Source organism: Bos indicus x Bos taurus, chromosome 22 (assembly GCF_003369695.1).
Source record: "Bos indicus x Bos taurus breed Angus x Brahman F1 hybrid chromosome 22, Bos_hybrid_MaternalHap_v2.0, whole genome shotgun sequence".
NCBI lineage: Eukaryota > Metazoa > Chordata > Mammalia > Artiodactyla > Bovidae > Bos > Bos indicus x Bos taurus.
In genome coordinates this window covers 44,718,194-44,741,910 of record NC_040097.1, presented here as the reverse complement: position 1 = coordinate 44,741,910, position 23,717 = coordinate 44,718,194, and the positions used below count along the sequence as shown (strand labels likewise).

Genomic DNA, 23,717 nt, shown 5'->3' with positions numbered 1-23,717 from the left:
ACCTTGTCACCTAACACTTCAGCCCAAAAGGTTGAATCGATAGCTCTAACCCAAGCCTCAACCCCAGGGAAAGGAAAGATTGTAAATATATACACAGACTCAAAATACGCCTTACTTGTCTTACATGCCCACGCATCTATCTGGAGAAAGAGAGGATTTCTAAATGCAAGAAATTTCCCTATAAAATATGCGGCTAACAGTTTATATCTCATAGAAGTGGTTCAAAAACCAAAACAGATAGCAATCATCCACTGCCATGGGCACCTAAAGGGAACTTCTCTAATGTCCCAAAAAAACAACAGGGCAGATCAGGAAACAAAGAAAGCAGCCCTGATGTCCCTAATTGTAATGGCTTTAATCCCATCCCTTATCCCTTCTAACATTATACCCAGGTACTCGACTTCCAAAGATACCTGGGCACGAGACACAGGGGGAACTAAGGGGACAGACAGATGGCTGGGCCATATAGATCGGAAAGTGCTCATACCTCCCTCTGACCAATGAGAAATTATTAAAGGGCTACATGATTCTCTCCATATGCGGAGAGAAGCAATGTCTACAATTGTTTTCTGACTTTTTACAGGGAAAGGGCTCCCAGAGACAATTAAGAGTATTACTCAAGCATGTGCCTTTGCACCACCCATAACCCAGGAGGCAACCCCAAGACTCCCCTTCTTGTTAGCCCAGTACAGTGACATGGGAGACTTATCCCATGAGGATAAGGAAGATGACTGGCAAATAGATTTCACTCAGATGCCCTTCTTCCAGGGCTTCAAATATTCGATTGGCAAAAAAAAATTGTTCAGATTTTTTCCTAAGTTGTTATAGAAAAACCTAAATGAACTTTTTGGCCAGCCCAATACTTACTAGGCTTTAAGTATTTTCACTGAACAGACAGAAGCCTCCCTCACTAGAACTGAGAAGGCAACTGAAATGGCTAAGGTGCTTCTAAAAGAAATTATTCCTAGATTCAGATTGCCTCATCACCTTCAGAATGATAATGGACCTTCATTTGTAGCAAAGATGACCCAGTTTTCTCGGGCTTTAGGAACTAAAAACCATCTCCAGTGGGAGAGAGGTTTAAGAGGGAGGGGACACATGTATACCTATGGCTGATTCATGTCGTTTGACAGAAAACAACAAAATTCTGTAAGGCAATTATCCTTCAATCTCCATTCATTCTGAAGACCTCAGGAAAAGTGCAATGGACTAATGATACTCTAAAGAAAACCTTGGGCAAATTCTGTCAGGAAACATCAGAGTTGTGGTATTACCTGCTGCCAATTGTCCTTTTAAGGGTCAGGGCAGCCTGTAAAACAACCAGTAAGTTAATAAGCCCTTTTGAAATAACATATAGAAGACCATTCCTTACTCTGGACATGCTAACTGATCCAGAAACCCAGGCTCATCTTAAATACATTATAAACCTAGGCCAGGTCCAGAGGGCTACATAAGAATATGGCAACAGCTTGGGCTGGCGGACCTCGAGGAGCACGGATGGGGGCCGCATCGCACCAGGAGATGGTGGCAGCGGTGGCCCTGAGCGGCGCCAAGCGGAGCCTTCGGGCCGAGCTGAAGCAGCGTCTGCGGGCGCTGAGGAGCGGCTGCGCCAGTCCCACCTCTTGGCCCAGAAGGTGTTTACTCATAGTGAATGTCAAAAGTCCAAAAGAGTGTCCATCTTTCTGAGCATGCCAGATGAAATTGAGACAGAGGAGATCATCAAGGACATTTTCCGACAAGGCAAAACCTGCTTTATCCCGCGGTACCAGTTGCAGAGCAATCACATGGATATGGTGAAGTTAGTATCACCAGAGGAAATCGCATCACTGCCCAGAACTTCCTGGAACATTCAGCAGCCCAGTGAGGATGAGGTTCTGGAGGAGGCCTTGTCAACAGGGGGACTTGACCTCATCTTCGTGCCTGGTCTCGGGTTCAACAAACAGAGTAACCATTTGGGATGGGGCAAGGGCTACTATGACGCCTACCTGAAGCGCTGTCTGCAGTCCCAGGACGTGAAACCCTACACCCTGGCCTTGGTTTTCAAAGAGCAGATCTGCCTCCAGGTCCCGGTGGATGAGAACGATGTGAAGGTAGACGAAGTGCTTTACGAAGACTCGTGAGCACCTTTGGCTCTGACGACCGCAGCTGAATAATCAAGGTTTTGTGCCAGAAAAAGTCGAATATGTGTATTTTCTCTTTGTCAGAAATTAGTGGAAATTGCACACTAATGTGAATATGGGCTACATTGTTTTTAACGTAAGATACACCTAACATGAAACCAGTTTTAAAAATCAATAGCTGTGTGTGTGATAGAACATTGATTAAAACGGAGGCTATCACCATGTGATTTTCAATTTAACTTTCTGGCCTTAATGTCCCAGGTTGGTCTGTCTGCTTGGTGGTGGTGGTGGTGGTTTAGTTGCTCAGTCAAGCCTGACTCTTGGCGATCCCATGGACTATAGCCTGCCATGCTCCTCTGTCTATGGGATTCTCCAGGCAAGAATACTGGGGTGGATTGCCATTACCTCCTCTTGACCCAGGGACTGGACCCAGGTCTCTCACATCACAGGCAGATTTTTTACCACTTGAGCCGTTAGGGAATCCCTGGTTCTGCTTTGAAGTGTAAGTTGAACATTTATGAGGCGCTGTGCTCCAACTCAGAGTGTGAGGGGAAAGGAAATTTATGGGGAATGGACACTGTCATGAAGTCCTATCAGGGGTCTGGGTCAGTCTGGCAGGCACACAGAGACCCAGCAATTACTAAATGACTTGGAGTTTGCTTTGCATTCAAAGTTCCCCAAGAATATTCTCCCCTTTCATCATGGCTTCACTTACTCAACTGGAAATTATGTCTGACGCTTTCTAACATTTGATGGACAACAGACTGAAACCTTTTATGATTTAAATATTTAAATCTGGCTAATGTGTTCCCATCTATGCTGTTCTGGGTGTCAGTCACTGATGAGTTTAAGATCTGGTGTCTTAAAAGGATGCATTTTAATCAGTTCTAATGAGATGGATGAAACTAGAGCCTATTATACAGAGTGAAGTAAGTCAGAAAGAAAAACACCAATATAGTATAATAACACATATAGATGGAATTTAGAAAGATGGTAACGATGACCCTATATGCGAGACAGCAAAAGAGACACAGATATAAAGAACAGACTTTTGGACTCTGTGGGAGAAGGTAAGGGTGGAATGATTTGAGAGAATAGCATTGAAACATGTATATTACGATATGTGAAATAGATCACCAGTCCAAGTTTGATGCATGAAGCAGGGCACTCAAAGCCAGTGCACTGGGACAACCCTGAGGGATGGGATGGGGAGGAGGTGGGAGGGGGTTCAGGATGGGGGACACATGTACGCCCTTAGCTGATTCACATCAATGTATGGCAAAAACCACCACAATATTATAAAGTAATTAGCCTCCAATTAAAATAAATAAGTAAATAAAAAAAAAGAATATGGCAACAGAGTACAGCCCTCTCCAGATGACACTCCCAGTCACTCTGGTGTAAAGTGAGTGACTCACTTACTTTTAAAGACCTGGAAAAATGAGTCACCTGGCAACCAGCTACTCCCAAAATGGAAGAGTCCTTATCAAGTTGTGCTGAGCACCCTTACAGCAGTTGAACTCCAGGGAATCACCAGCTGGGTTCATCTGTCCAGGATTAAACCTGTCTCCACTGATATGTTACAGGAACCTGAAGACCCACCTTCTAACCATCCCTGTGAATTTGCCCCTCCCTCCAAGTCTCCCTGGGATCTAGAGGACACAGGACAGCCTGAAAATTCCAGGTGGATGAGTGAGCCTCGCCATGAATTGAAGCTCTTCCTCAGAAAGAACAAAAAGACTTGGCAGACCCTAGGCTAAGTACCCATAGCCACTTGTCTTCCTTTCTGCCTCCCAGTATTCCAATCCACTTACAGAATAACTGATATGCTCTGGTAAATTCAGATAACTGTTGTCTTCTTTGCTCTCTCCTTTGCTCTCAGAATTTACTAAACTTCTCTGCCTATGCTGAGTGATTCAAATATGACCGTACTATGAAGTTACTAATTGCCTTAGCTTTTCTACACTTCTTTTCCTTATCCGCAGGATGGATAGACAACTCCCTGGTTCACACTGCCCAAACTCCTATGTCCTCCACTCAGAATGCTGGATCCATCATAGACCACAGTTACCCACTTGTCCATTCTGTAAGGAATTTTAGCCAAGTTCCTGAGGGAAAATGGTCTTCTACCAGAGACTCAAGGTTCAGAACGGTAATGTACAGAATTAGATTTTTTTTAATTTTCCTATTGAAGAAAATTCAAACGTCTCTTGCCTAACCCTCCCCTTAGCAACAGAAGAATATTAAGTCAAACTGGGAGGATGAAGAACTGACATTAACGTACCCCAGCACTTTGTAATGGCACGTCCCCCCACCCTGCAAGCCAGAACTCCAATTACCTATTTGTGCTCAAACTCAAGCTCACTACCTGATGGAAGAAGGATCCACGTAGGAGAAGCAGATACCAGGATGGAAGCGAATGGAAGGACTTGAGCTTGTAGCTGGAGAATATTTCCATAACAACAAAACTGGTTGGCTAGGCTTTAAAACCTTGGGCAAGTTAGTCAATTGTGCCCCGCCAGGTTACATTTTCGTCTGTCAGGTAGATAAAAAACCAGGAGCCACTAATTGCCTACCCAAAACTCCATGCCCACACAGTGCATGCTGGGAACCCTGATTATGCCTTTCTCAATCCACTCCTTAAATGAATCCAAGCACTGAGCAAGTTCATTAAAACTGTACACTCAATTAACTCAAGATTTACCTGGTGGCATCCCAGGCAGAGATGCCTATTTCTCTGGGTATGCCTTGTTACCATGGTGGGGAGTAGCTGCCCACCAATATGTCTATGAAACTTGTCTGGGATGCCACCAGTACTGCTAACTCTCTTACTAATTTACCAAGGTCTCTAGATTCACTGGCCAAGTTGGGTGTGTGCAACCAACCGGCCCTGGATTATCTGTTGGTAAAACAAAAAGGGGTATGTACAGTCACCAATACTTTTTATTTAGCTGTGCTGGGTCTTAGTTGCAGCATTCAAGATCTTTGTTGACTGCTCTGGGTCTTAGTTGTGGCATGTGGTATCTTTAGTTGCGACATGTGGGATCTAGTTCCCTGACCAGGGATCAAACCCAGGCCCCATGCATTGCGAGCACAGAGTCTTAACCACTGGACCACCAGGGAAGTCCCACCTTATTGCATGTACATTACCACCTCTTGCCAGGTAGGCAGTGAGAAAACTTGACAATAGGCTACCTTGAATCAGCAGACAATTAGCCACCAATCCTGGATATTCAGTTTGGGCAGGGAAATTGAAAACCGGTTCTCTAACTTGTTCTCCTGGATCCCACAAGGTATTAAAAACTTTCTGACAGGAGGTTTCCATTTTCTTACAACCATCTTCACTTCAGCCATACTGATTTATGTTATATTTTACCTAATGCTTTGTTGTCTTCTATACTGTTGCAAATCTAAGACCTTTCAGTCCAAGGAAGAGGCCTGGGCCCAACAGGTTCAAACTCCATTTTAGGAAAAGAGAAATATACTAAATTTTAAGCCTGAGATTAACAAAAATGTGCTGACCTTGTATTATCGCACTTCATCTTCCCAATAAAGATTTCTTAGAGTCTACACATCTCAAGAGGAACTTAAGGCAGGAGATAGATGGGCATCACCCCCCGCCTCCAACCAGGGTAAGCAATTTGAGTTGGTTACCTGCACACAGAAATTCCAAAATATCAATATCAGGACAATCAAGAGAGGAGACTGGGCCCTGCCCAGATAAGAGACCACATTTTCCTCATTTATTGATGTCAAAGAGACCTTCCAGACTAGAAAGCTCCTCAGAAGTCAAAAGGGGAGTGATGCTAAGCCACCCATAGTCCTCTTTGGTGGAATGCATCTTGGCTAAGAGGGTGTGTGCACACTTGGGAGGATCTTGAGATTTTAAATACAGACTCAGAATGAGGTAAATCAAAATTAAAACCCAGAAGAAATGCCTCATATAAGTGATTTAAAACTATCACCAGGGCATAAGTCTCACTGAATCTGCCCATGTGTCTATACATACATACTTATACACTTTTCCTCCTAATAAACACTTCATTTGTATCACTACTTTTATCTTTGTGGGAATTTCTTCTCTGCAAAGTCAAAGGGCCAGGGCCTTGTCACTGGCCACTGGTCTAGTAGCTAGAATTCAGCACTCTTGCTGCCATGACCTGACTTCGATCTCTAGCCGAGAAATGAAACACTGCTTCAAGCTGCTGCAGGCCAAGGCCACTTAAGATCAGTGATGGTTTGCATGCTTAGTCCATCTTACTCAGAAACTCAAAACCAGGTTTAGGAAGTTATCCTAGGGAAATAATGAAAGATATATGCTAAGAATGTATACTCAAGGATTTTCATCACAGCAGTGCTTACAATAGCTATATACTCTGTTGATCTTTGCATGCAACAGAATCTCGTTGTTTTAACTTAAATCTGACTGATTTAATCAGAAAACACATTTTTTAAAGGGATATTTAGTGGCTTTAAAAAATGCCAAGGAGGACGAGAAACTAGCCTCAAGAGGCTGTGGAGTACAAAAAATGACCAAATTCAAGCCAGTGATGACTGGCCCCTAGCACTATTGTACACTAGTCCTAATCACTGCCAATCATATTTTTTCCATTAATACTCCCAGAAACCTGATCTTTCTTCCTCTGCCACAAACACCAAGGACAATTTGATAGGGACAGAATGAAGTGAAAAAATAGGTGATTAAATAATCTCACTAGGGCACTGTAAGTAAAAAAAATATGGGAGACCCTCTGTAAGTTAATGATTACTCAAGAAAGCAGGTTTGCTTAACCACAAAACCATGTGACAGAAGTGCAAGACATGTCCCCAAACAATAAAACAATGGTAGCATGAGACTCACATCCAGCCCAGTGAGCTTAGTAAGTTACTGATCCCTAGGACATACTCTCTGCACACATTAAAAACAGTTATTTGTGGACCTAGCTTGACCATGCAGGGGCAAGAAAACTCCCCTGCTCAACCTAGGGGAGGAGCTGATGATGAAAACATGACATCTACTCCAGAAAGACAAAGAAGGTCTTCTCCCCTTACCCACTTTGCCTTTGATTAAATAACTGTAGCCCACTAAGTTCTCAGGGCACAGTATTTCTCACCTACCTTCCTGTCACCTCACAAGCATCCTATTCTAATGAATCACTTCTTACCTCCCACTTTGCTGTCATTGGATTCTTATTTGCACTGAGACATAAAGAACTACAGTCCTGGTACTCTTCAGAGGCCCCCTGAAATGATACCAGTTGGTTTCAAATTCTCTGCTATTGCTACTTGTTTGTATCCCTCTGACCCATTCACAGTGTCCCTTTGCTATAAAACTCCCACAAGGCCACTGAGGCTTTGCGTTTTTCAATTTCTTTTTACTAATACAAGATAACTGGGCACTAAAGTATGTAACAAAGGTGATAAAGGCAGTAGGAATTTAGAGGAGAGGGACACTCCAGAGAACATGAGTTGTAGGAGACAGGCTTTTTATAGAAGGTATGGGCAGAGCTGGGTCTTCAAGTAAAACCTCAGAAAGAGGTATCAGTCAATGACTGCTGCACAACTCAACTGAGCATCAACAAAGCATCCTTGAAGAATATTTCTCTCTCATAGACTTACAGGGCTTCCCAGGTGTCTCAGTGGTAAAGAATCTGCCTGCCAAGATTCCTCCTGCCTGCAGGAGACAAGGTTCAGTCCCTGGGTCAGAAAGATGCCCTAGAGGAGGAAGTGGCAACTCATTCCCATGTTCCTCCTCATTACAGAGGAGCCTGGCGGGCTACCACTGAGCAACTGAGTACACAAAGTCATGGACTTAAAGCCAAGTGGGGGAGTTTCGCTTCTGATTTTAATTTCACCCTCTCCACAATTTCCCTAAATTCCTGTGGTTTACATCCTCACCTTTCTGAAAGTTTTCAACCCGGAAGCATACATTGTTTGCAGTTACATCAACCTGGCTTCACTGGTTCACACAATACATCTACTCCTGTCAAGTATTTGGGGATTTAGCTGCACTTCACCAAGGATTTGAAAGACGATGTGACAGGGTCAGGTCTTGGAACACACGGCCTTCAGCCACCCTGCTAGCTATTCCCTCTTTCTCACTCTCTACCATTCATCTCCACTTCTTCCAAACCCAAATCAACTCACAAATCCTTTTTCTTTCACAGACTATTCTATTCTCACCCAGGCCCCTCAGGGTCTCACCTGTTTCCCAATGACTTTAAAAAGCAGTTCTTTCAAACACATCCAGGGCTTTCTGCAGAAGAACATTTGGCAAATCATGGGTTCTTTCCAAGCAACCATAATTATATGTTTTTCATCTTATCCTTCCAATCAGTTATTCTTTTCCAGTTCTTCTTACTTGAGAATAACTAGACATGCAACAAGCAAATGATCTGTGGAAAATTTAACCTACTTAAAAGGGGAAGAAATGAGATGTGGCTACCTATGTATTATCCCTTGAAGAAGCTTATAAAAGTATAGCCCCAGTAGCCAGGATGCTCTGAGGAGAACCCCATTGGGGAGAACAATGGCTAAAAATAGTACTTGACCTTGGGTATCTGAAAGGAAAAGGATGAAAAATGTTGACCAAAGAGTTTAAAGTGTCTTTGAAGAAAAAAGAAAAGCACACCCACTTTTTAAACCTGCACGGAAGTCACCTTCTGCACTTTCTGGAAAGGAAAAGCTATTCAACCAGTGTATGCTGACAGATAGGCATGACCTTCAAAATAGGCAAGGGGCAGCCCTCCATATACCAAGTGGATGGTAAAGGTAACAGGGCAGCAAGAGAGAATCTCAGATAGCCCAAACACTGGAGAGATCACAAAGTCAATGAACAGATCAGGAGGCAGAGATATCATCATGGGATCAAACCTAAAAAGGTCAGCAGTTACCATCAGCAAAGAAATAGATGTCAGATGGGCTGCAGGTTCTGGAATGGATGACATTTGTGGGAACTAAATGTTCCCACGGAGAAGGCAATGGCAAGCCACTCCAGTACTCTTGCCTAGAAAATTCCATGGATGGAGGAGCCTGGAAGGCTGCAGTCCATGGGGTCGCTACAAGTCGGACGTGACTGAGCGACTTCACTTTCACTTTTCACTTTCACACAATGGAGAAGGCAATGGCAACCCACTCCAGTGTTCTTGCCTGGAGAATCCCAGGGACAGCAGAGCCTGGTGGGCTGCCATCTATGGGGTCACACAGAGTCGGACACGACTGAAGTGACTTAGCAAGCAAATGTTCCCAGAAGGGAATGATGGAGGAAGAATCCCATTACATCTTACTACAAGTGTGTTCACCCATACCAGCACTCTAGCTACCTTGTGATGAAGAGTCTTCTTTAGTGAGAGGAAATGGAAGACTCTGAGAGAGGTTTCTCCTTGGCTCTCACACTCCCCAACTGCTGTCTTCCTCTGATCATTACCTTGGGTTTCTCCCCTTGTTCTGAATGAGTTAAGGGCTCCCCAGCTGCTAGGAACTGTGAAGAGCTCAGAAAAGAATGAGACCATAACTATCCAAGCAATCCAGAACCTAGTCAAGGAAATGGGCTAATAAAACATGTTGGGAGGAACGAGATGGTGGAGGATTAGGTGGATGTGGAGTACATGTCTCTCCACAGATACATCAGGAATACACCTTCAGACACAGAAGTGCACACAGGGCACCAGCTGAGGGCAGACAAGAGTACCTGACTAGTGGAAAAGAATACACAGAACCGTGGAAAATCCAGTAGGATGAAGGAACTAGGGGTAAAACACGAGTGTTAGTAGGACTGGACCTGCCCTCGGTGGTGGGTGGGGCGGGGGCGGGGGAGGATGGAAGCAGGGGTCTGATCCCGACACCAGGGCCATTATCTGAGTCAGAGGAGAAACATTTAAGGCTGAGAGTGAAACAGCTGATCTGTGGCAGCCAAATAGAATAAGAATCAGACAGTCCTTGCCACAGCCATACATACCCTGGACAGGGTCGCAGGTCCCCTGGAAGGCACAGTGACTGGGAGCTGGACTTCAGGGATTGTGGAGCAATCCCAGGGCGAGGGCTGCTGTTGACTGCGGAGACATGGACCAAGGGAATGTGAGCAAGGAGACTGTGGTGGGAAATGCCTGTGGAGGAAAGCCAGGCAGCCGAGGAAGCAAGGCGATACTGCTGAGTCACGTGTAGGGGGTAAAGCCATCACTATACACTATTTCTCCCCACACACCAGCATCTCGGCAGCTGGACAATAGAGAGGCTGGCCCATCAAACGCCTGACTCACTGAACTACAGAGTGAGACCCCACCCAGGGTGCCACTTTAAATGCCTGATGCACCAATCTACAGAGTAGAACCTCAGCCAAGGGGACCCCTCTAAGTGCCTGACACACCAAACAACAGAGAAGGACCACAGGCGAAGGAACCCTCTAAGTGCCTGAATGGGCAGAGCTACGGAGAAAAAGTGGCCAAAGAGACCCTCTGATCGCCAGCTACAAGAGGCTCAGAAAAAGACTCTGAGAGGGCCATAACTCCTGCAGTGAAGCAGTCCATGTCTCTACACACTTGGTGCTGCCAAGGGTCCCACAAGCCAAGCAGCTGTGCTACCTTCACGCTCAACTGTCACTGGATCAGAGCTGCCACAACCTTCCCACCAGCTATACAAGCTGCAGATTAAATCCACACTATCAACAATGCACACTCTCTGTCTATGGAATATATAAAAGGACATTGAGAGCTCTCACAAAAATCTTGCATCTATGCATGCAGGGTTGCTTCAGTCGTGTCCAACTCTTTGTGACCCTGTAGACTGTGGCCTGCCAGGCTTCTCCGTCAGGGGGCTTCTCCAGGCAAGAATACCGGAGTGTACTGGCCAATACTGGTTGCCATACTCTTCTAGAGCACTATATTTCCTGCTGCCCTAGCCACCAACTCCCCTGAGTACCTGCTGCTGCCAGAGCCCCTGCGACCCAAGCAGCTGCCCCACCTCCACACCTGGCCCTCACAGGGGCAAACCCAAGCCCTCCAGGGAAGCCTCAGGAGCAAACCCCAGTGGATGACCCACATGCAGGGGTGGAAATAAAACTGCAATTGAAACCCAGGGGCAGTGTGACTGAGGAAGAAGACCCAAAACCTTCCCACCAGCTGTACAAGCTGCAGATTAAATCCACATGATCAACTATGCAGACTCTGTGTCTATGGGATATATTAAAGGTCATTGAGAGCTCCCACAAAAGAAAGTGCACTAGTTCTGACAGCTGTGGACATTGGAAGCAAGAACACACAGGAGAAGGACCAGATTAGAATCTGAGCTGCCCCCACAGCAGGTCCAGAGATCAGCAGTGTTGGAGGGCATCCTATGGAGGTGAAGTAGACTGAAACTCCTAGAGACGGAAAGGACTCTGACAGCAGTGACTCAAGAAAAGCATTTATTATTCTTATGGTTTGATTTGTTCTGTAGATTCTTTTGGATTTTTTTTTCTTTTTTCTTTCCCCCTCTGTTGTAGTTGTCAATTTTATTGGCACTATGAGATCTAATTAAGCTTTTGAGCTTTTTTTTTCTCCTCAGTCACATTTTTTATTGTTGTTATAAACCTCTGCCTTGGGCTTTTGCAATTCTGTGGAGTTTTCCTTTTTTTTTTTAAATTCTCTTTAATTTTAATTTTCAATTTTTAAACCTATGATTTTTTTAATACATTTATTCCTTGGTTTGCTTTTCCTACTGCTCTTTTCCCCTTGCAGTTAATCTTCAATGTACATAAGTCTTCTTTATATACCTCTATTTAACTTTGCATATCTATTCGTTCTTTCTTTTCATTCCTCTCAACATATGTGTTAGTTTTGTTTTCATTACTCTATTCCCCAATTGGCACCTTACTTTAGTTTTGTTTTCCAGTTTGTGCTTTAGATAGTTTTGTTCTTAACTGGTAGATATAATTTTGGTTTCCTTTGTTTGCTGGGTCAATCTATTGTACTTTATTTTTATTGGACTGTTTTGATTTTGCTTAAGGGTGTATATGTATATGTGTATATTCAGTCACACTTTTTATTTTTATTATAAACCTCTGCCTCTATGTTGGGCTTTTGCAATTCTATGGAGTTTTCCTTTTTTCTTTCTTCTTCCTTTTTTCCCCCTCTTTCTTATATTTTTAATTTTTTAAACATTATTTTTTCCTACATTTATTCCTTTGTTTGCCTTTCCTACTGTTCTTTTCTCCTTTCAGTTAATCTTTAATGTATATAAATCTTCTTCATCTACCTCTGTTTAACTTTGCATGTCTATTCTTTCTTTCTTTCCTTTCCTCTCAACATAAGTGTTAGTTTTGTTTTCATTGTTTTATTCCCCACTTGACACCTTGCTTTAGTTTTGTCTTCCAGTTTGTGCTTTAGTTTTGTTCTTAAATGGTAAATATAATTTTTGATTTCCTTTGTTCACTGGGTCAATCTATTGTACTTTATTTTTGTTGGACTGTTTTGACTTTGTTCACATGTGTATATTTATATGTGTATATTCCATTATTTTAATTATTCTTTGCCTGATTTTGTAACTGCCATTTGTCTGGGGTTCCTCTTTGGTTTCTCATTTTTGAGTATTTGTTTTAATCTCACTTAATGCCATAACAAACTACTTGTGGAATCTTTGTTCCTGACCAGGGACCAAGTCCTGAGCCTTGAGAGTGGGAGCACTGACTCCAAGACCCTAGACTTTCAGAGAACTAACCCTAGGGAGTATCAAATAGTGAGAACCTACACAAAGGAAACTACTTGAACCCAAGACCCAGCATCACCCAACCACCAGTAGCACCCTGCACAGGATACCTCATTTAAACAACAAACAAAACAAAAATACAAACCCTATCATCAGCAGACAGGGTTACCACCTCACTCAGCCTTGCCCATCAAAGGAAAATCAAACAACAACAACAACAAAACAAAACTTGGCACAAATCTCACCCTATACAAAGCTTACACAAATCACTGGACCAATCTTAGGAGGGCAAAGGAAGAAAGAATTCAACTTTGAAGCCTGGAAAAAGGAGACCTCAAACACATAAGTTAAAAAAAAAAAAAAAAGAAAAGAAAAGGCAGAGAAATACTACACAAATGAAGGAACAAACTAGAAACACAAAAGCCCAAATAAATGAAGAGGAAATAGGCAAATTACCTGAAAAAGAATTCAGAATAATAACAGTAAAGATGATCAAAAACCTTGAAAACAAAATTGAGAAAATGCAAGAATCAATTAACAAAGACCTAGAAGAATTAAAGAATAAACACACAAACAACACAATTACTGAAATTAAAAATACTCTAGAAGGAATCAATAGCAAAATATCTGAAGCAGAAGAACAAATCAGTGAGCTGGAAGATAAAATGGTGGAAATAACTTCTAAAGAGCAGAATAAAGTAAAAAGAATGAAAAGAACTGAGGATAGTCTCAGAGACCTCTGGGACAATATCAAACACACCAACATTTGAATTATAGGGGTCCCAGAAGAAGAAGAGAAAAAAGAAAGGGTATGAGAAAAATTTTTAAGAGATTATAGTTGAAAATTTCCCCAACATGGAAAAGGAAATAGTCAATCAAGTCCAAGAGGCACAAAGAGTCCCATACAAGATAAACCCAAGGAGAAACATGCCAAGACACATACTAATCAAACTAACAAAGACTAAACACAAAGAAAGAATATTAAAAACCACAAGGGAGAAGCAAGTAACATATAGGGAAACCCCATATATTTAACAGCTTATTTTTTAACAGAAACTCTGCAGGCCAGAAGGGAATGGAAGGATATATTTAAAGTACTGAAAGGGAAAAATCTACAACCAAGATTACTGTCCCCAGCAAGGAGCTCATTCAAAATTGATGAAGGGAAAAAAGGCTTCTCAGATAAGCAAAAGTTAAGAGAATTCAGTACCACCAAACCAGCTTTACAACAAATGTTAAAGGGACTTACATAGTCAAGAAATACAAGAGAAGAAAAAAGATCTAAAAAAATCAACCCCAAATAATTAAGAAAATGGCAATAGTAACATACATATCAATAATTACGTTAAATGTAAATGGACCAAATGCTCCAACTAAAAGACACAGACTGGCTGCATGGATACAAAAACAAGATCCATATATATGCTCTCTACAAGAAACCCACCTCAGACCTAAAGACACATATAGATTGAAAGTGAGAGGATGGAAAAATATTTTCTATGAAAATGGGAAGCAAAATAAAGCTGGAGTAGCAATTCTCATATCAGACAAAATAGACCTTAAAATAAAGATTACAAGAGATAAGGAAGGACACTACATAATGATCAAGGGATTAATTCAAGAGGAAGACATAACAATTGTAAGTATCTATGCACCCAATACGGAGAAGGCAATGGCACCCCACTCCAGTACTCTTGCCTGGAAAATCCCATGGATGGAGGAGCCTGGTGGGCTACAGTCCATGGGGTCGCTAAGAGTCGGACAAGACTCAGCAACTTCACTTTCACTTTCCATTTTCATGCGGTGGAGAAGGAAATGGCAACCCACTCCAGTGTTCTTGCCTGGAGAATCCCAGGGATGGGGGACCCTGGTGGGCTGCCGTCTCTGGGGTCGCACAGAGTCAGACACGACTGAAGCAACTTAACAGCATGCACCCAACATAGGAGCACCTCAATGCATAAGACAAACACTAACAGACATAAAAGGAGAAATTTACAGTAACACAATAGTAGGAGACTTTAACACCCCACTCACACCAATGGACAGATCATCAAAACAGAAAATAACACAAGTCTTAAATGATACATTAGGTGAGATGGATCTCATTGTTATCTTCAGGGCATTCCATACAAATGCAGAAGAATACATCTCAAGTGCACGTGGAATATTCTCCAGGATAGACCACATCTTGGGTCACAAATCAAAGCTCGGTAAATTTAAGAAAACTGAAATCATATCAAGCATCTTCTCTGACCACAAATGCTATGAGACTAGATATCAATTACAAGGAAAAAACTGTAAGAAACACAAACACATGGAGATTAAACAACATGCTTATACATAACCAACAGGTTACTGAAGAAATCAAAAGGAAAATCAAAAAATTTCTAGAAACAAATGACAATGAGAACATGACAACTCAAAACCTATGGGATGCAGCAAAAGCAGTTCTAAGAGGGAAGTTTATAGCAATACAGTCCTACCTCAAGAAACAAGAAAAACAAATAGACAACCTAACTTTACACCTAAAACAACTGGAAAAAGAAGAAAAAAAACCCCAAAGTTAGTAGAAAGAACGAAATCATAAATATCTGAGCAGAGATAAATAAAAAGGAAATGAAAGAAACAGTAGTAAAGATTAATAAAACTCATTTCTATATACTAACAATGAAAATTCAGAAAGAGCAATCCCATTCACCATCGCAACAAAAAGAACTAAATATCTAGGAACAAACTTACCTAAGGAGACAAAAGAACTGTACACAGAAAATTATAAGACACTAATGAAAGAAATCAAAGATGACATAAACAGATGGAGAGATATTCCATGTTCCTGGGTAGGAAGAATAAATATTGTGAAAATGACTCTACTTCCAAATGCAATCTATAGATTCAATGTGATCCCTATCAAATTACCAATGGTATTTTTACAGAACTGGAACAAAAATTTCACAATTCATATGGAAACACAAAAAAACCCAAATAGCCAAAGCAGTCTTGACAAACAAGAATGGAGCTAGAGGAATCAACCTTCCTGACTTCAGATTCCACTACAAAGATACAGTCATCAAGACAGTATGGTGCTGCTGCTGCTGCTAAGCCGCTTCAGTCGTGTCTGACTCTGTGCGACCCCAGAGACGGCAGCCCACCAGACTCCCCCGTCCCTGGGATTCTCCAGGCAAGAACACTGGAGTAGGTTGCCATTTCCTTCTCCAATACATGAAAGTGAAAGGTGAAAGTGAAGTCGCTCAGTCTCGTCTGACTCTTAGCGACCCCATGGACTGCAGCCTACCAGGCTTCGCCATCCATGGGATTTTTCAGGCAAGAGAACTAGAGTGGGGTGCCATTGCCTTCTCTGAGACAGTATGGTACAGGCACAAAAACAGAAACATAGACCAATGGAACAAGATAGAAAGCCCAGAAATAAACCCATGTACCTATGGGTACCTTATTTTTGATGAAGGAGGCAAGAATATACAATGGGGCAAAGACAGCCTCTTCAATAAATGGTGCTGGGAAAACTGGACAGCTACCTGTAAAAGAATGAAATTAGAACACTTCCTAACACCATACACAAAGATAAACTCAAAATGGATTAAAGACATAAGTGTAAGACCAGAAACTATAAAACTCTTAGAGGAAAACATAGGCAGAACACTAGATGACATAAATCAAAGCAAGATCGTCTATGACCCTACCTTCTAGAGTAACAGAAATAAAACAAAAGTAAACAAGTGGGACCTGATTAAACTTAAAAGCTTTGCACAGCAAAGAAAACTATAAGCAAGGTGAAAAGACAACCCTCAGAATGGGAGAAAATAATAGCAAATGAAACAACTGACAAAGGATTAATTTCCAAAACATACAAACAACTCACACAACTCAATACCAGAAAAACAAACAACCCAATCAAAAAGTGGGGAAAAGACCTAAACAGACATTTCTCCAAAGAAGATATACACATGACTAACAAACACATGAAAAGATGCTCAATGTCGCTCATTACTAGAGAAATGCAAATCAAAACTACAATGAGATATCACTTCACATGGGTCAGAATGGCCATCATCAAAAAACCTACAAACAATAAATGCTGGAGAGGGTGTGGAGAAAAGGGAACGCTCTTGCACTGTTGGTGGGAACATAAATTGATACAGCCACTATGGAAGACAATATGATTCCTTAAAAAAAACTAGGAATAAAACCACCATATGACCCAGCAATCCTACTCCTAGGCATATACCCTGAGGAAACAAAAATTGAAAAAGACAATTGTATCCCATTATTCACTGCAGCACTATTTAGAATAACTAGGACATGGAACCAACCTAGATGTCCATCAACAGATGAATGGGTAAAGAAGTTGTGGTATATATATACACAATGGAATATTACTCAGTCACAAAAAGGAATGCATTTAAGTCAGTTCTAAAGAGGTGGATGAACCTAGAACCTATTATACACAGTGAAGTAAGTCAGAAAGAGAAAGATAAATATCGTATTCTAACGCATATATATGGAATCTAGAAAAATGGTACTGAAGAATTTATTTACAGGGCAGCAATGGAGAAACAGACATGGAAAATAGACTTACTGACATGGGAAGAAGGGAAGAGAGGGTGAGATACATGGAAAGAGTAACACGGAAACTTATATTACCATATGCAAAATAAATAGCCAATGGGAATTTGCTGTATGGCTCAGGAAACTCAAACAGGGGCTCTGTATCAACCTAGAGGGGTGGGATGGGGAGTGAGATGGGAGGGAGGTTCAAAAGGGAGGGGATATATGCATACTTAAAGCTGATTCATGTTGAGGCTTGACAGAAAACAATTATCCTTCAACAAAAAATTAATTAATTATGAAAAAAAATTATGTTGACCCATAATTGTGCCCCCAGAATGAGGAAGACTTTGCTTCACACTTAGTGGAAGCTTCATGTTAAGAAGTGGCTTTGTGCAACTCCTTAAAGAATGTACTGACTTAGTTGGGTAGAGTTGAGCTGGGAAGAAAGGCCTTTAATAGGTAAGAGTGTCTGCCTCATGCTAGATACTAATGCTACCTTTGAACTATTTTAGTTAAGTGTGTTTCAACAATTCATTGAGTGATACCAGACACCAGACCCTGGAGATCCAATTATGAACAGAGGAGTCACGTTCTTTATGGAAGTTGAAGTCTTAAGGTTTGATAGACAGAAATAATGGCCTCCCCCATGTCTACATCCTCATCCACAGAATCTGTGAATATGTTATGTGGCAGAGAGGAATTGAGGGAGCAGAAGGATGACCTTAAAATAGGGAATTCATCCTGGACCAATGTAATCACAAGGGTCCCTAAATGTGGAAGAGTGAAGCAAAAGAATGAGTATCCACATGATTGAGGTGAGAAAGACTTGACCAGTCATTGCTGACTTGGAGGATACCAGAGGCCATGAGCCAGTAATGTAGGCAGCCTCTAGAAGCTGAAAGAGATGATAACATGGATTCTCCCCTAGAGCCTTGAGGAAGGAACACAGCCATGCTGATACCTTGGGTTTAGTCCAGTGACATTCACTTGGGATTGCTGACCTCAACAAACATAAAATAATAAATTTGTGTTGTTCTAAGTCACTAAGTTTACAGGAATTGTTGCCGATGTTTCTAACTGGGGAAGAGTCAGGTAGAGGGGACTGCAGAAGATGTGTTGTAGTAAAAGATAGCAGACCAGAGTGTTTGTGCCAACTCTGCAATTAATTCATGGACTACGTATTCATTCAGCTGGAACTATGTGTGGGGCAGAGTGTCACATACTGAAGTGTAACAGAGAATAAGACAAAGAAGTTTCAAGGTCTTGGGGAACTTGCAATCTAATTAGAAAGCCAATAAAAAGTCAATAAAAGATAGATAATCCAAATTCTTTGGAATGAAATTAACATGGTGTGGTAAGAAACATAATGGTCAGGGAAGGGGTCTCTGAGAAGATAATATTTAAGTTGCAATCTACAAAAAGAGAAAATCATGTGAAGGATATATGCAAAGCAGACAGAAAAAACAAGGTCGTGTGCCTGGAAAAAATGGTTGGCATGGTCTAGGATTTGACAAATGATTTGTATGACAAGAGAATGGTAAGCAACAGGGAGGGGTAGTCCTGGGTTAGATTATAAAGGCATTACAAGTCACAGGTGAGAAATTTGTCTTGGGACTAATGTATAAACACTAGGAGTTATAAACAAAAGCATGTCATGGCCATCTATAATATTTCACATTACTGTTTACCTTTTTATTTTGAAACAATTACAGATTCCTAGAAAATTGCAGAAAAACATACCAGAAGTCCCATGTACCCTTCATCCAGTTTCTCCCAATAGAAAAATATGACCTAACCATAGTGCAATTTGAAAACTAGGATATTGATATTAGTACAAACTACAGAATTTATTCAGATTTCACCAGTTTACATGTACATATTTCTGTGTGTGTACTGTTTTATGTTTTTGCCACATGGATAAATTCATGTAACCACAACCACAATCACAGACCAAACTGCTCCATTGACACAGGGCTCCATTATACTCTCCTTATAACTGCTGCTGCTGCTAAGTTGCTTCAGTCATGTCTGACTCTGTGCAACACCATAGACAGCAGCCCACCAGGCTCCCCCATCCCTGGGAATCTCCAGGCAAGAACACTGGAGATTTTAACTACATATAACTACATATAACTATATCTTCTTTTTCCACCTAACCTCTGGCAACCTATAATCAATCTCTTTTCTGTCTTTATATTATTATTATTTCAAAAATGTTATACATACAATGAGGTACCACCTCCCACTGGTCAGAATAGCCATCATTTTAAAGATCTACAAATAACAAATGCTGGAGAGGGTATCTAAAAAAGGGAACCCTCCTACAAAGTCGGTGGGAATATTAACAGGTGCAGCTACTATGGAGAACAGTATGGAGGTTCCTCAAAAAACTAAAAGTAGACTTGCCATATGATTTAGCAGTCCCAATCCTGGGTATATATCCAGTCAAAACTATAATTCAAAAAGACACATGCACCCCTATGTTCCTTGCAGCACTATGTACAATAGCCAAAAAATGGAAACAACCTAAATGTCCATTGAAAGGTGAATGGATAAAGAGGTGGTACATATATACAATGGAATACTACTCGGCCATAAAGCAGAATGAAAAGAGGCCATCGGCAGCAACATGGGTGGACCTAGAGATCATCCTAAGTGAAGTTAGTCAGAATAAGGACAAATAGCATATGATATCATTCCTATGTGGAATCTAAACTATGACACGAATGAACCTATCTGTGAAACAGAAAAAGACTCATAGGCATAGACAAGAGACTTGTAGTTGCCAAGAGGGAAGGGTAGGGAAGGATGGATTGGGAGTTTGAGATTAGCAGATACAAAATGCAAACTAGTACATATAGAATGGGTAAGCAACAAGTCCTATCGTATAGCAGAGGGAACTATACTCAGTTTTCTAAGATAAACCATTATGGGAAAGAATATGAAAAAGAATGTATATATATGTATTACTGAATTATTATGCTGTAGAGCAGAAATTAACACATTGTAAATCAATTATACTTGAATAAAATAAAATTTTTAGAAAGAACATTATATAAGTGGAAATATACAGTAAGCAACTTTTGAGACTGACTTTTTTCACTGAGCATAACACCATTAAAAGCCATCCAAGTTGTTGCTGGTATCAACAGTATGTTCCCCTTTATTGCCAAATAGTATCCCATGGTACAATTTGATTAACCATTCACTTATTTAATGACATCTGGGTCATTCCTAGTTTTTAGCTCTTACAAATACAGCTACTATGAACATTTGCAAACAAGTTAGTATATGAATATAAGTCTTCATTTCTCTGGGATAAACAAGCAAAAATGCAACTGCTGGGCTGTAATGTAGCTGTTTCATTTTAGAAGAAGCAGTTTTATAACAAACTGTTTCCCAGAGTGGCTGTACCATTTTATATTCCCACCAGCAATGTATAAATGGATCCAGTGTCTCCATATCTTTGTCAGCATTTAGTACTACGACAATTTTTATTTTAGTTATTCTGATAGGTGGGTCATTGTGGATTTAATTTGCATTTCCCTAAAGGGCTACCTGCTGCTGCTGCTGCTAAGTCACTTCAGTTGTGTCTGACTCTGTGCGACCCCAGAGACAGCAGCCCACCAGGCTCCCACGTCCCGGGATTCTCCAGGCAAGAACACTGGAGTGGGTTGCCATTTCCTTCTCCAATGCATGAAAGTGAAAAGTGAAAGTGAAGTCGCTCTGTCGTGTCTGACTCTTAGCAACCCCATGGACTGCAGCCTACCAGGCTTCGCCATCCATGGGATTTTCCAGGCAAGAGTACGGAGTGGGGTGCCATCACCTTCTCCAAAAGGGCTACCTAGACAGCATATTAAAAAGCAGAGACATTACTTTGCCAACAAAGGTCTGTCTAGTCAAGGCTATGGTTTTTCCAGTAATCATGTATGGATGTGAGTTGGACCATAAAGAAAACTGAGCACCGAAGAATTGATGCTTTTGAAGTGTGGTGTTGGAGAAGACTCTTGAGAGTCTCTTGGACTGCAAGGAGATACAACCAGTCAATCCTAAAGGAAATCAGTCCTGGATACTCATTGGAAGGACTGATGCTGAAGCTGCAATACTTTGGCCACCTGTTGCGAAGAACTGACTCATTGGAAAAGACCCTGATGCTGGGAAAGATTTAAGGCAGGAAGAGAAGGGGACAATAGAGGATAAGATGGTTGGATGACATCACAAACTCGATGGACATGAGTTTGAGCAAGCTCTGGGAGTCAGTGATGGACAGGGAAGCCTGGCATGCTGCAGTCCATGGGTTCACAAAGAGTCAGACACGACTGAGCAACTAAACCGAACTGAAGGGCTAATGATGAACACCTCTCATGGGCTTATTGGCCACTCACTTACCCTCTTTGGTGAAATGTCTGTTCCTGTCATTAAAACCCATTCTCTAATTGGATTATTTCCTTTTTCTAAAGATTTTTTTTTAATGTGGACCATTTTTAAAGTCTTAATTGAATTTGTTACAATATTGTTTCTTTTTTCAGTTTTGGTTTTTTAGCCACAAGACGTGGCATCTTAGCTCTTTGACCAGAGATCTAACCCACACCCCCTGCATTGGAAAGAGAAGTCTTAACACCAGGGAAGTCCCTGGATTGTTTTCTTAGGCAACTTTTTAAAGTGTTTTACATATTCCATCAACAAACCTTTCATTACCTTTATGCTTTGAAAATGTTTTCTTCTACTCTGTGGTTTGTATTTTCACCCTCTTAAAGTCTTTCACAGAGCAAAAGTTTTTAATTTTTACGAGATCTGATTTATCAGTGTTTCGTAAGTTGGGTTTCTGGTGTGAAATCAATTCTTTAGCTCTTGGTGGTCTATTTTTTTCTAAAAGATATTCTATTTTTTTTTAAAGTTTTCTAATTTTATGTTTTACATTTGTGTTTGTACATTTTGAATAATTTTTCAAGTAAGCTGACAAATCAAGGTTGATTTAGGGTCTGAGGATTTTTTTTTGCTTTTTGCTTTAAGAGGTCCATTTGTTCCAGCACCATCTGTTGGTGCTCACTCCACCCCTGCACTAAGTTGCTTTTGCACCTTTGTCAAAAATCAGTTAGGCATAATTTTGTGGGTCTCTTTCTGTGTTCAATATTCTGTTCCATTGATCTGTCTGTCCATCACTCTGCAATATACTGTATTATATAATTACTATAGTTATATAATAAGTCTTTAAGTCTTTAGACTGATTCTTCCCCCTTTACTCTTCTTTTCCATAACTGTTTTAGCTATGTTAGTTCCTTCGTCTTTCCATGTAAATTTTTAGAATAAGCTCATGTGTACATGACTACAGCGAAAGTGACAAATAGATTCACAGGATTAGATCTGATAGAGTATGTGAAGAACTATGGATGGAGGTTCGTAATGTTGCACAGGAGGTGGTGATCAAAACCATCCCCAAGAAAAAGAAAAGAAACGCAAAAAGGCAAAATGGTTGTTTAAGGAGGCCTTACAAATAGCTGAGAAAAGAAGAAAAGTGAAAGGCAAAGGAAAAAAATGAAAGATATGCCCAACTGAATGCAGAGATCTAAAAAATAGCAAGGAGAGATAAGAAAGCCTTCTTAAGTGAATAATGCAAAGAAATAGAAGAAAACAATAGAAAGGGAAAGACTAGAGATCTCTTCAAGAAAATTAGACACACCAAGGGAATATTTCATGCAAAGATGAAGAACAGAAAAGGTAAGGACCTAACAGAAGCAAAAGATATTAAGAAGAGGTGGCAAGAATACATAGAAGAACTATACAAAAAAGGTCCAAATGACCCGGATTTCCATGATGGTGTGATCACTCATCTAGAGCCAGACATCCTAGAGTGTGAAGTCAAGTAGGCCTTAGGAAGCATTGCTACAAACAAACCTAGTGGAGGTGATGGAATTCCAGCTGAGCTATTTCAAATCCTAAAAGATGATGCTGTGAAAGTGCTCTACTCAGTATGCCAGCAAATTTGGAAAACACTGCAGTGGTCACAGGACTGGAAAAGCTTATTCCAGTCCCAAAGAGAGGCAATGCCAAAGAATGTTCAAGCTATTGCACAACTGCACTCATTTCACATGCTAGAAAAGTAACGCTCAAAATTTTTCAAGTGAGGCTTCAACAGTACGTGAACCAAGAACTTCCAGATGTTCAAGCTGGATTTAGAAAAGGCAGAGGAACCAGAGATCAAATTGCCAACATCCATTAGATCATAGAAAAAGCAGGAGAATTCCAGAAAAACATCTACTTCTGCTTCATTGACTATGCTAAAGCCTTGGACTGTGTGGATCACAACAAACTGTGGAAAATTCTTCAAGAGATGGGAATGCCAGATCACCT

General features: G+C 41.1%; 1 pseudogene; it reads left to right on the top strand.

Annotated features, from left to right (window-relative positions):
• Nucleotides 1–1,458: 1,458 nt before the first annotated feature.
• LOC113880469 lies at nucleotides 1,459–2,229 on the top strand (annotated as a pseudogene).
• The last annotated feature ends 21,488 nt before the right edge of the window (nucleotides 2,230–23,717 follow it).